General features: G+C 47.9%; 1 pseudogene; it reads right to left on the bottom strand.

Annotated features, from left to right (window-relative positions):
* Positions 1 to 6,120, bottom strand: part of LOC101351849 (UDP-glucuronosyltransferase 2B33 pseudogene) — a 7,317-nt pseudogene extending 1,197 nt beyond the window's left edge.
* Positions 6,121 to 10,988: the final 4,868 nt, after the last annotated feature.

Below are 10,988 nucleotides of genomic sequence, written 5' to 3'. Positions count from 1 at the left end.
AGGCAGGCAGGCAGGAAGGAAGGCAGGCAGGCAGGAAGGAGGCTGACACACCAAGTGCTGAGAAGAAGGGAGAGCAACCAGAACTCTCATGCATTTCTGGTGGGAATGCAAAATATTACAGCCACTTTGAAAAAGAGTTTAGTAGTTTCTTATGAAGTTAAAATATGCTTACCATATGACCCAGCAGTTCCACCACTAGGTGTTTACCCAAGTGACATGAAAACTTACATTCACACAAACCCCTGAACATACATGTTCATAGCCGTGTTATTCACGATCGCCCAAACACTAGAAATAACCCATGTCTTTCAAACGGCGAAAATCCTATGTACCCAACTGTGGTACATCCATGCAATGAAATACTACTTAGTACTAAAAAGGGAAGAACTATTGATATACACAACAACTTGGATTAATCACAAATATATAATGCTCAGAAGCCAGTCTCAAAAGGCATCGTATATAATATAGAGGAAAATTATTCTTATATAATATTGAGGAAAAGGCAAAACTATAGGAACAGGACACAGATCAGTGGTTGCCAGGGCATGGGGGTCAGTGGAGGGGTTGGCCACAAAGTGTAAGCATAAGGGAATATTGTGGGAATCCTACTTTGGGGCCTTTGTTGAGGGTGCTGAGATAGCCCTTTAGAAACATCCCAGCTTCTCTCAGAGATTTTAGAAAAAAAACATTGCCGTCAAGTTGATTTCGACTCAAGGTGACCCCATGTGTTTCAGAGTAGAACTGTGCTTCATAGGGTTTTCAATAGCTGTAACCATTCAGAAGAAAATATCTAGATTTTTCTTCCACGGCACGGCTGGGTGGATTTGAACAACCTTTTGGTTAACAGCTGAGTGCAAACTGGTTGCGCTCTCCGAGGACCTCTGTGTTGGAAATAAACAAGCCCTTGAGGACCACGCTGCGTGTGGACCTGAGATTCTAAACCGACCAGCCTCACCCTTGGCGTGACAGGTGGCGCTTTGCCTCTTTCTCTCATTTCTCTCTTCTGTTCAAAGAAAAAAGTGAACATGAATGAAGGATGACCAGAACAGGGGTTAAAAACCAAGCAGCTGGGTTCAAGGTTATACTTTATTTTTTCATTCCTTCCTTTTCCCCAGACAGAGACCAGCCCTGCTTACCGAGCCCTCCCTGACCTGTCACTGTGCTGAATGCTGGACCACATTGGCCCGCTTAATCCTCACCATGGCCCTTCCCCTTCAAGGAACCTATTATTTCCTCCACACTGCAGACCAGGAAATTAAGGTTGAGCTGGGTTAAGGGACTTGCAAAAAGTCACGCATCTATGAAGCAACAGGGCTACTGAGATTCAAATCTGGGTTTGCTAGGAGAGAAGAGAGGTCTTTCTTATCGACCTCCAAGTGTGGGCCATCAACCGCTGAGTGATCAGATCTCCAAGATTAACGAGTCAACGAGACTTTCAAAGCACTATCTGAAGGTAAACACGTCAGTATCACCTATCGCTGGTGTTTGGGAATTGCTTTTCCTCTGTTGGGAAAGAAACATGGAACTCTACACCTAACTGAATGGGAGGTGGGCTCGGGTTTCTCCTGGGCGTCCTTTGCTTCCAGCTCCCTAGGGGTCCTGGCCTGGTGCTATTTCTAGGATGGTTTCCCCCTCAGCAGGGAGGCTAGCAGGGGGCTTCAGTGGGGCAGTCAGCTCTGAGGCCAAAGCAGGATTTGCTGGAACTCCAGGTGGAGAGAGCCCTGGGAGGCACCTGGCTCAAGGCAGATATAAAGTTTCCCTGCTCCCCAGGTATGAGGACTCCTTCAAGGCCCTAATGACAAGGCCCTAATGACACTGATCTTATCTCCTGCTGAGGAATTTTCCCACAGGGAGGTGGGAAAGGTCATAGACGTGTGTTGGGGAGCCGGGAGCAGCCCCACCCCCTTCTGCTGCAGAGGTGACTTGGGAGAGGTCCGAACTCCACAGGCGGATGTTTGCTGGGTCCCTGTGTCCTCCTAAGACTCGCCAGGCCGTTCTGAGCAGGGGATGTGACCGTGGCACCTGGCCTGCAAAAGACCTGGAAAAAAGGTGAACTGGGAGTTTTTACTAAGCTCCCATCTGACAATTAAAACTGGCCCAACCTGGGAATGGGGGTCCAGGGTCACCCTGAATTCCTGGGTCTGAAATGATGCCACATCTTCATGATTCATCCACAATCTTCACTATTTTTTGCCCTATCTGTGTTACACCTGTACTATTATTTCACTTTTTCTTCAATCTGTTATTTTCTTTAATTATTCTAAAAAGTAGGTATGTCGACAGAGGTAAATGGAAAACCAATATCTATGTGCTACACGTAGAAAATCACCATGAAAATAAATACAAGGAATAGTCTTCAGCAATGGGAATGAATGATCTACAACTTCACCCAGTAATGTGGATGAATCTCTCAAATGTAAGGTTGAGCAAAAGAAGCTGGATGTGGGGTGATTCCATTTATTGATGTACAAAAACCAGGCAGCAGTAACCTATGCTGTCAGAAGCCAGGACAGTGGTTACCCATTTTTTTTTGGGGGGGGAGGGGAGAGGGAGGAAGTGAGTGACTAGACAGAGGCAGGGTGGGGATTTCTGGGAGCTGATAATTCTGTTTTTTTTTTATTTCCCAAATGAACACACTTTATTTATATAGAAAATATCTCTGAAAATGCACAGTGAAAATATTAGGTTTTCTGATCTTTTGAAATCAATAGGTTGAGGCTCCAGTGAGCTTCATTTATTTTTCCAGTTATGCAATTACACAGAAGTCATCACCAAAGTAGAATTTTTTCAGGGTTTACAAAATGAGAATAATACCTTGACTATAAACCATGCTTATATCCCCAGGTGTTGTTGTTGTTAGGTGCCATCAAGTAGAGTCCAACTTCTAGTGACCCTATGTAGAACATAACGAAACACTGCCCGGTCCTGTGCCATTCTCATAATCGTTCGCTACATTTGAGCCCAAGGTTGCAGGCACTGTGTCAATCCATCTCATTGAGGGTCTTCCTCTCTTTTGATGACCCTCTACTTTACCAAGCATGATGTCCTTCTCCAGGTACTGATCCCTCCTGATAACATATCCAAAGTATGTGAGACGATGTCTCACCATCCTCGCTTTTAAGGAGCATTCTGGCTGTGCTTCTTCCAAGACAGATTTGTTCGTTCTTCTGGAAGTACAGGGTATATTCAGTATTCTTCGCCGACACCATAATTCAAAGGCATGAATTCTTCTTCAATCTTCCTTAACCATTGTCCAGCTTTCCCATGTATATGAGGCTATTGAAAATACCAAGGCTTGGGTCAGGCACACCTGAGTCCTCAAAGTGACATCTTTGCTTTTCAACACTTTAAAGAGATCTTTGGCAGCAGATTCATTCATGCAATACATCATTTGATTTCTTGACTGCTGCTTCCATGGGCATTGATTGTGGATCCAAGTAAAATGAAATCCTTGACAACTTCAGTCTTTTCTCTGTTTATTATGATGTTGCTTATTGGTCCAGTTGTGAGGATTTTTGTTTTCTTTATGTTGAGGTGTAATCCACACTGAAGGCTGTGGTCTTCGATCTTCATCAATAAGTGCTTCAAGTCCTCTTCACTTTCAGCAAGTAAGTTGATGTCATCTGCATATTGCAGGTTGTTGATGAGTCTTCCTTCCTCCAATCCTCATGCCCCGTTCCTCTTCATATAGTCCGGATTCTCCAATGAATCATACAGATTAAATAAGTATGGTGAAAGGATACAACCCTGACACACACCTTTCCTGATTTTAAACCACACAGTGTCCCCTTGATCTGTTCCAACGACTGCCTCTTAGTCTATGTACAGGTTCCACATGAGCACAATTAAATGTTCTGGAATTCCCATTCTTCACAATGTTATCCATGATTTGTTATGATCCACACAGTTGAATGCCTTCGCATAGTCAATAAAACACAGGTAAACGTCCTTCTGGCTTTCTCTTCTTTTAGCGAAGATCCATCTGGCATCAGCAATGAGATCCCTTGTTCCATGTCCTCTTCTGAGTTCCGCTTGAATTTCTGGCAGTTCCCTTTTGATGCACTACTACAACCACTTTTGAATGATCTTCAGCAAAATTTGACTTCGTATGATATTAATGATATTGTTTGATAATTTCTGCATTCGGTTGGATCATCTTTCTTTGGAATGGGCACAAATATAGATCTCTTCCAGTCAGTTGGCCAGGTAGCTGTTTTTTCAAATTTCTTGGCATAGATGATTGAGCATCTCCAGCTCTGTATCCGTATGTTAAAACATCTCAATTGATATTCCATCAATTCCTGGAGCCTTGTTTTTTGCCAATGCCTTCAGTGCAGCTTGGACTTCTTCTTTCCATACCATCGATTTTTGAGCATAGGCTGCCTCCTGAAACGGTTGAACGTCGACCAATGCTTTTTGGTGCAGTGACTCTGCGTATTCCTTCCATCTTCTTTTGATGCTTCCTGCATCGTTCAATATTTTGCCCACAGAATCCTTCACTATTGCAACTCAAGGCTTGAATTTTCTTTTCAGTTCTTTCAGTTTGAGACATGCTGAGCATGTTCTTCCATTTTGGTTTTCTAACTCCAGGTCTTTGCAGCTTCCATTATAATGCCATTGCCTTTTGGATCTGATGAATGGAACTGTTCATTTGAAGAGAAATATCAAAAAAAGAATTTATCAAAAAACACACAGGATTATTCCTCATTAGGGTAGAATGGATTAACTAACACCATAACAATTAACCAAGAGTAAAATATCTCAGGGAATCAGAAAAGGCACAGCTCTTGCAAGATGTGGAAGAGAATCTCCCCATAATTTGAACCATAGTGGTTAAATTAAATGGAATGATCTCACTTAACATGCCAATTAGTCTTAGGTCTTAAAGAGGTCCTACTACTCCCTTTTTTTCTTCTGTCTCGTCTTAAAAAATTTTGATAACCAAACAAGCAACATTTGATGACAAGGGAAATAAAGATTGCCATACAAGCCAGTAGAAACCCAATCCCATCTAAAGAGTGTTACGGGGACCAGGTGAGGCTGAGGGCGGCTCGGCGAAGGTGCTTGGCTCCCTTGTGGCACGTGACAAACTCAATCCAGAAGACAGCTCCACCCAGCAGGTTTACAGGATGAACGGCTGATAACCTCATAGAATTCTCTTTATGTTATGGGTCATTGATGACTGTCTTCATAGCATCGAGCAAACCTGTGCTTGTCATTTTGTCCATGTCCAGACTCACTGCTGCCCTCCTGGTATTCATGTGAGCAGTGTTATCAGGCCAGTCCACAACAAGGGAATCCCCACCATAGGGATCCCATGGGAGATTGCCTCATAGATGCCATGGGTTCCACCATGAGTTATAGAAGCTTTGGTTTTTGGATGACCATGAGGTCATTCTGGGGGATTCACTCACAGAGCTGAGTATTGGGTCCTAAGGTATCTGGTTTCTTGCCACCAAATCACCAGAGCCCTTTTTGTGGAATCTGGGCAGGGGCTGATACAATCCTATGGGTGATAATTCAGTTTCTTGATCCTGGTGCTGATTTCATAGGGTGTCCAGTTTGTGATAATTCACCCAGCTTAACACCTAGTTTGGAGTGCCTGGGTGGCACAAATGGTTAGGTGCTCAGCTACTAATAGAAAGGTTGGTGGTTCAAATCCACTCAAAGGCACCTCAGCAGACAGGCCTGGCAATGTACTAATGAAAGATTACAGCCATTTAAAACCCTATGCGGAGTGCAGTTTTACTCTGCAACACGTGGGGTTGCCATGAGTCGGAATTGACTCAAGGTTAACATCCAGTTTAACACCACTTACGGTGCTAACGTTCAACACAAAAACAAGGAAAAATAAGTGCAGAAATGCAGCGAATACACTGCGGTGCTTATTCGAGCCAGATACCTGGCCTGTTAACGGCTCGGAGCCCAGGACCTGCTCCTTCTTGTCAAGAAGATGGCGTAACAAGTGCTGAAGAGGCTCAGAGGGCTGCACCTGGCTGCGCTTTCAGCTCCTTGTCATCGGCAGGTTTGCAGGAAAGTTGGAAAGGAAATGACTTTCTCACTGTGGGATGGAGGCTTTGGTAAGCACTTGAGAGAACACTGAAGGAGGCACCTCATTCCCGGCCCGGGTCAATGATTAACGTGAGATAAGGGCCGAGAGCTGGGGCGCTGAGTGTGGGCGATGGCCTGGCGCGGGGTGGGGGGCAGGCCGGGTGGATAGGAGGACCCGCTAAGGTCAGAGTTGAAGGTTCAGTCCTGGGGAGGAGAGGGAGATGAGCGGGGGGGGGGCTCCAGAGGAGGCGCGTGGGGGAGCTGGCTTTGGGGCCTCTCCTGCTGCACTGGACTCCCAGGGCAGCCAGTGAGCGTGGCTTCAGACTGCTTACTCAACCCAGGTCTGGTCTACGGGGTGGAGCTAACGCCCCCACTTGCCCAGGGCAAGGTAAGCGGGTGTGAAGGACCCATTTCCCCATCGGTGTCCCCTTGGTGCCCATAAATGCACCCCCTGTCCCCGCACACCCCTTCCTAGATTCCCAGCCTCTTGCAGCTGGAAGCACACCCACCCTCAGCTTCAAGAGGAAGCCTCATCGACAAGACGGGCCCAGGGCCCAACACATCCCCACCCCACAAGGGCCTGAAGCCATCCGACCCCCATGGGACCCCCGCCACCCAAGGGCTGAGCCAGGGCATCCGGGACACCCTTCCGCCCCACCGTGGGGCCTCCTCAATCTGGTTTAGTATTAAGTATTAATGATTAAACCCGGTTCTCCATTAACTCCAGAGCAGGCCTTTGTCTCTGGGCCGCGGGGAGCCTCCTCCTTTGAAATGCCACATAAAAATGATAGATGCCCTTCCCTCCCTCCTGGCCGGCGGGCCCTTTTTGCCTTTAAAGTTTGAGTCGGCAACACAGGGCTGACCTTGTTTAAACACAGAAGCTCGAGGCCGAAGGGGGCTGCGTGGACCACAGGCCGGGCCCATGGAGATAAGGCCCAGCAACCGCCGGGAGGTGGCTGGAAGGGCAGGAGGCAGCGAGGAGTGGACACGGAGCCTGGGCCACCAACGCGACCCAAGGACCCGCCGGCCGCCAGCAGGGAGTGTGGCAGCATGATTTGGGCCACGGACGTTTCAAGATCCAGGGTGACCTGTGGCTTTGCCAAGAATCAAGCTGATGGCTATGATAATAGTAACATCAACCCCAGTAGGACCCCTTGACCTGTCCACATGGCAAAGCGTTGTGATGAGAATCGACTGACAAAGGATGCAGTGTGGTCCAGGGACCAGCAGCGTCAGGATCACCTGGGGGCTTGGTAGAAATGCAGTCTCAGGCGGCTGCCTTGGAATCTGCATATTCATGAGCTCCCCAGGGGGCTGCTGCGTGCATTTGAGAAGCCTGGTCTACCTAACCAGTGGTTCTGCTAATAGCGGTAACAGGTGGGCTAGCAGGTATAGAGTGCTCCCGTGGGCCGGCACTGTTCTAAGCACTTCATTAATCATCCTATTTGATCGTCACAGCATGTGAGATGCACTTTGTGGAGGAGAAGGTTGGGGTCCAGGGAGGTTTGATGTTTTGCTGGAGGCCATGCATCTCTGGATTAGAAGCCTGGGCTGGCCCAGGCTCCCATACAAGTGCCCGCACAGAAACCCCTTCCACGTTAGCTCCTGTGTGTTGGTGCTTTAAGTGCCATCTCCCGGCAGCTCAAGGTGCACCAGGCAGAGGTGGACCGGTGGGAAGCCCCCTTGGCCACTGAAAGACACGCTCCTTGAGTCTCTCCAATACGGTCTGTGGCAGATAGGCATGTGGCACGACTTACCCACATTCCAGCTTTTAGGGAGAAACACCAGTGCTGGGTGCAAGCAATCTCCACCATAAACCACAAAAACCATATCTGTTGCCATCTAGTTGATTCCGACTCATGGCAACTACATGTGTGCAGAGTAAACTGCTCCATGGGGTTTTCTTGGGTGTAATCTTTACAGAAGCAGACAGCCAGGCCTTTCTTCCACAGTGTTACTGGGTAGGTTCGAACCACCAACCTTTAGGTTAGTAGTTGAGCACAAGCCATTTGTGCCACCCAGAGACCCTATATCCCAACCAGATGGCTCCCACCAAGTCCTCAGTGATGCCATGAAAGGGTTAAGTTACGGCTCAGTCAATAAATAAACCTGTGTTTATCTGCTCCAAAGTAAGCTATTTAGGTTTCTGATTTACATCCCTTGGTTTTCATAAAAGTCAGTCATTCCCTGTGAAAGAATGTGGGTTAGATTTATAGGATCTGCGTTAGTCTTTAAAGCCCAAAGCTGGTCTATGACTCACCCTCCATAATGTTTTTGCTCTAGTCCGGAGATATTCGTGTGCAAAGAGAAAGACTCAGATCTTTGCCCTGAAAAATAAGACTTTTGTGGGGAACTAATTATAACGGCGTCAATTGTACTACGCTTGTAAACTTGCCGTTCAGCTGGCCCCCCTGGAGCCTGTTTTCCAGGGGTTTTATTCTGCAGTAAAATATGTTCTGGTTTGCAGCTTGGCATATAAGACCTCCACTGGTATGAGCAAATGTTTTTTCCTACCAAATTATTAGAAATAAACAGCCCACCAGTGGAAAGGCAGAAAAAATTATAAGCAAGGAAAATAAATCTTGGAATGTTTACGTTTGGTGACTGTAATAAAACCAGTCACTTAGCCCAGCAGCCCAACTGGCTAAATGGAGCTGGCCTGGTATTTTTGATTTTAATTTGAGTTTGTGTTTTCCCAGTGTGAAATGGGGTCACGGCAAGACACTATGGAAAAAGGCTTTAATGTCTCCTTGAAAAATATTTTGCAGTGTGACTTTACGGTACTTACTGTCCTTCTCTCCCTCTCCACCCCCAGCCTACAGCCTGACAGACTGTGTGTCTACCCGATGGCCATCACACTGTTAAAAAATACCCATCGTCAACACTCCTCTTTCCAACGCCCTCCTCTCCCCCAAAGAAGTCCGAATCCAAGGCAGACCATCTTACCACAGGAAATAAAAATGCTGGTCAGGATAACAGGGTGTGATTGAAGGGGATGAGGAAACCAGCCCCTTATACTTTCTCCAAAGCAAAGTCAAAGTGAGAGGTCCAGGTGCAAGTGGAGGGGAGGGGAGAAGGTCATACGGATTGGGCGGCCGGCCAGTGCAAACAGAGCGGGGTTAGGAGGGCAAGGTTTGCCAGCGGGTTGAGAAACACGGGTGGCAGAGAGCAATGGACCTAGGAAAACAACAAAATGCCGTTATACTTGCAATGGCTTCCATTCAGTCTCACTCGTGGCCACTCTAAAGACTAACAAGTTGCCACTGAGTGGTGACCCCATGTGTGCAGAGTAGACCTGTGCCCCATAGGGTTTTCAAGGCTGTGACCTTCCGGAAGCAGATGGCCAGGCTTTTCTGTTGAGGCCCCTCTGGGTAGGTTGGTAGCCCCCCAGGGACTCCGTACCAAAGAGTACACATGGTTAAGTGAAGGACAGAACTATCCTGGTCGGCACAGGAAATGTTTAGGAGGACCTGCAAGGAGCCAGCCCAGGCTCCAGGGACGCAAAGATGAATGTGACCCCCCCTTGACTTCGTCTGGGACTAGCGAAGGAGGAGCTGACTCACAGAGGGTTTCAGCCCAATGAAGCAGTAGTATACACAGGGCAGTCTCAGTCTACCCGGTGGGGTCATCCGTGTTTCAGTGTAGCTGGGGAAAGACGGTCCCGTGGGGCCCCTGCCCGAGCTCATCCTCCTACTGTGCGCAGAGCGTTGTGCTAGGCAGGTCCCTCAGGGTTCTCAAATATGCGCAAAATGTGGTCCCGGCCCCCAGTGGGCTCGGTGCTACAAATAAGTATACAGATGATTACTGTATACCATGTAGAAAGAGAAAGGGGCAGAAAAGGGAGAGATTATGTGTGAATCCAGAAACCAGGGAAGGCTTCCGGGAGGAGGTAGTGTTTTATGGCTCTTGAAGACTCAGCAGGATTTTGACATGTGGAGGTGAGGAGCGAGGTTAATCCAAGGAGAAAGGAGAATGAACAGAAATGTTAGATGTTGGAGAATGTCGGCCTGTATGGAAAGAGGTGGGAGTCCTCTGTGGCCGGTTCATGGGACACGGGAGGAGAAGGGGGCCAGGGAGGGCTGGAAGGGAGGCTGGCCCAGTGTGGATAAACTTGCATCCTTGCTAAGGAACACAGACCGGACCCTACAAGTACTGGGGGCCTTCCCTGACCCCTGTGTCTGTGGTTAATGCCCTTATTTGTGGTCCCAGAGTCGGGGGCAAATAACCCAGTAAGCAAGGGCTTACTTGTGCTTACTTACTGATCTGTAGTGAACAGCTTCACGTGGGTTTCACAGGTTGGTAAAACCCATATGAAATTGTTCACTTCAGATCAGTAAGTAAGCACAAGTACGTCTGTGCTTACCTTGCTTACTGGGTCATCCGCCCCTGTCAGGGACTGTGAATTTGAAAGGAGGCTTTGATTCTGTAGGAAGGTGCTGTGGGGTTGGGGGAGAGAGAGACGCCAGCCATGTTTAGAAGCAGAGTCTTCGATATGGCGAAAAAATGTGACACTGTTCACTATAGCTGATCTGGTAAGCAAGGTAAGCACTGTGCTTACCTCACCTGTTGGCTAGCACTCGCTGGCCCAGAGTGCACGCTCGCCCCCTCACAGCACCTTCCGCCTGATGGTGCAATTTCGTGTTTGTCTCTCCTGTTGAATCGTGAGCGCCTGAGGGTCTCGGTCACATTATAATCCCGGCCTCGAATATCACACCCAGCACGTAATACGTACTCAAGAAATACAGGATGCAGAAGGAATGAAATGGAGTCGTCAACGTTTCCACGATAATGAACAAACATTTGTAGCAGGAGCAGACGGCTCGGAGCTGTGCTTCACAGGATGCGGGCTTTGGGTTCGCGGGTAGGCTGGAGCAGGGAAAACCAGGACGCCGAGGTCCGCTGGCAAACAGCTGAGGGTTGCGGGCAGCTGGAGG

This window comes from Trichechus manatus, unplaced genomic scaffold, assembly GCF_000243295.1.
Source record: "Trichechus manatus latirostris isolate Lorelei unplaced genomic scaffold, TriManLat1.0 scaffold00031, whole genome shotgun sequence".
Taxonomy (NCBI): Eukaryota; Metazoa; Chordata; class Mammalia; order Sirenia; family Trichechidae; genus Trichechus; species Trichechus manatus.
The sequence above is the reverse complement of the archived record's forward strand: the minus strand, read 5'-3'. Positions and strand labels throughout refer to the sequence as shown.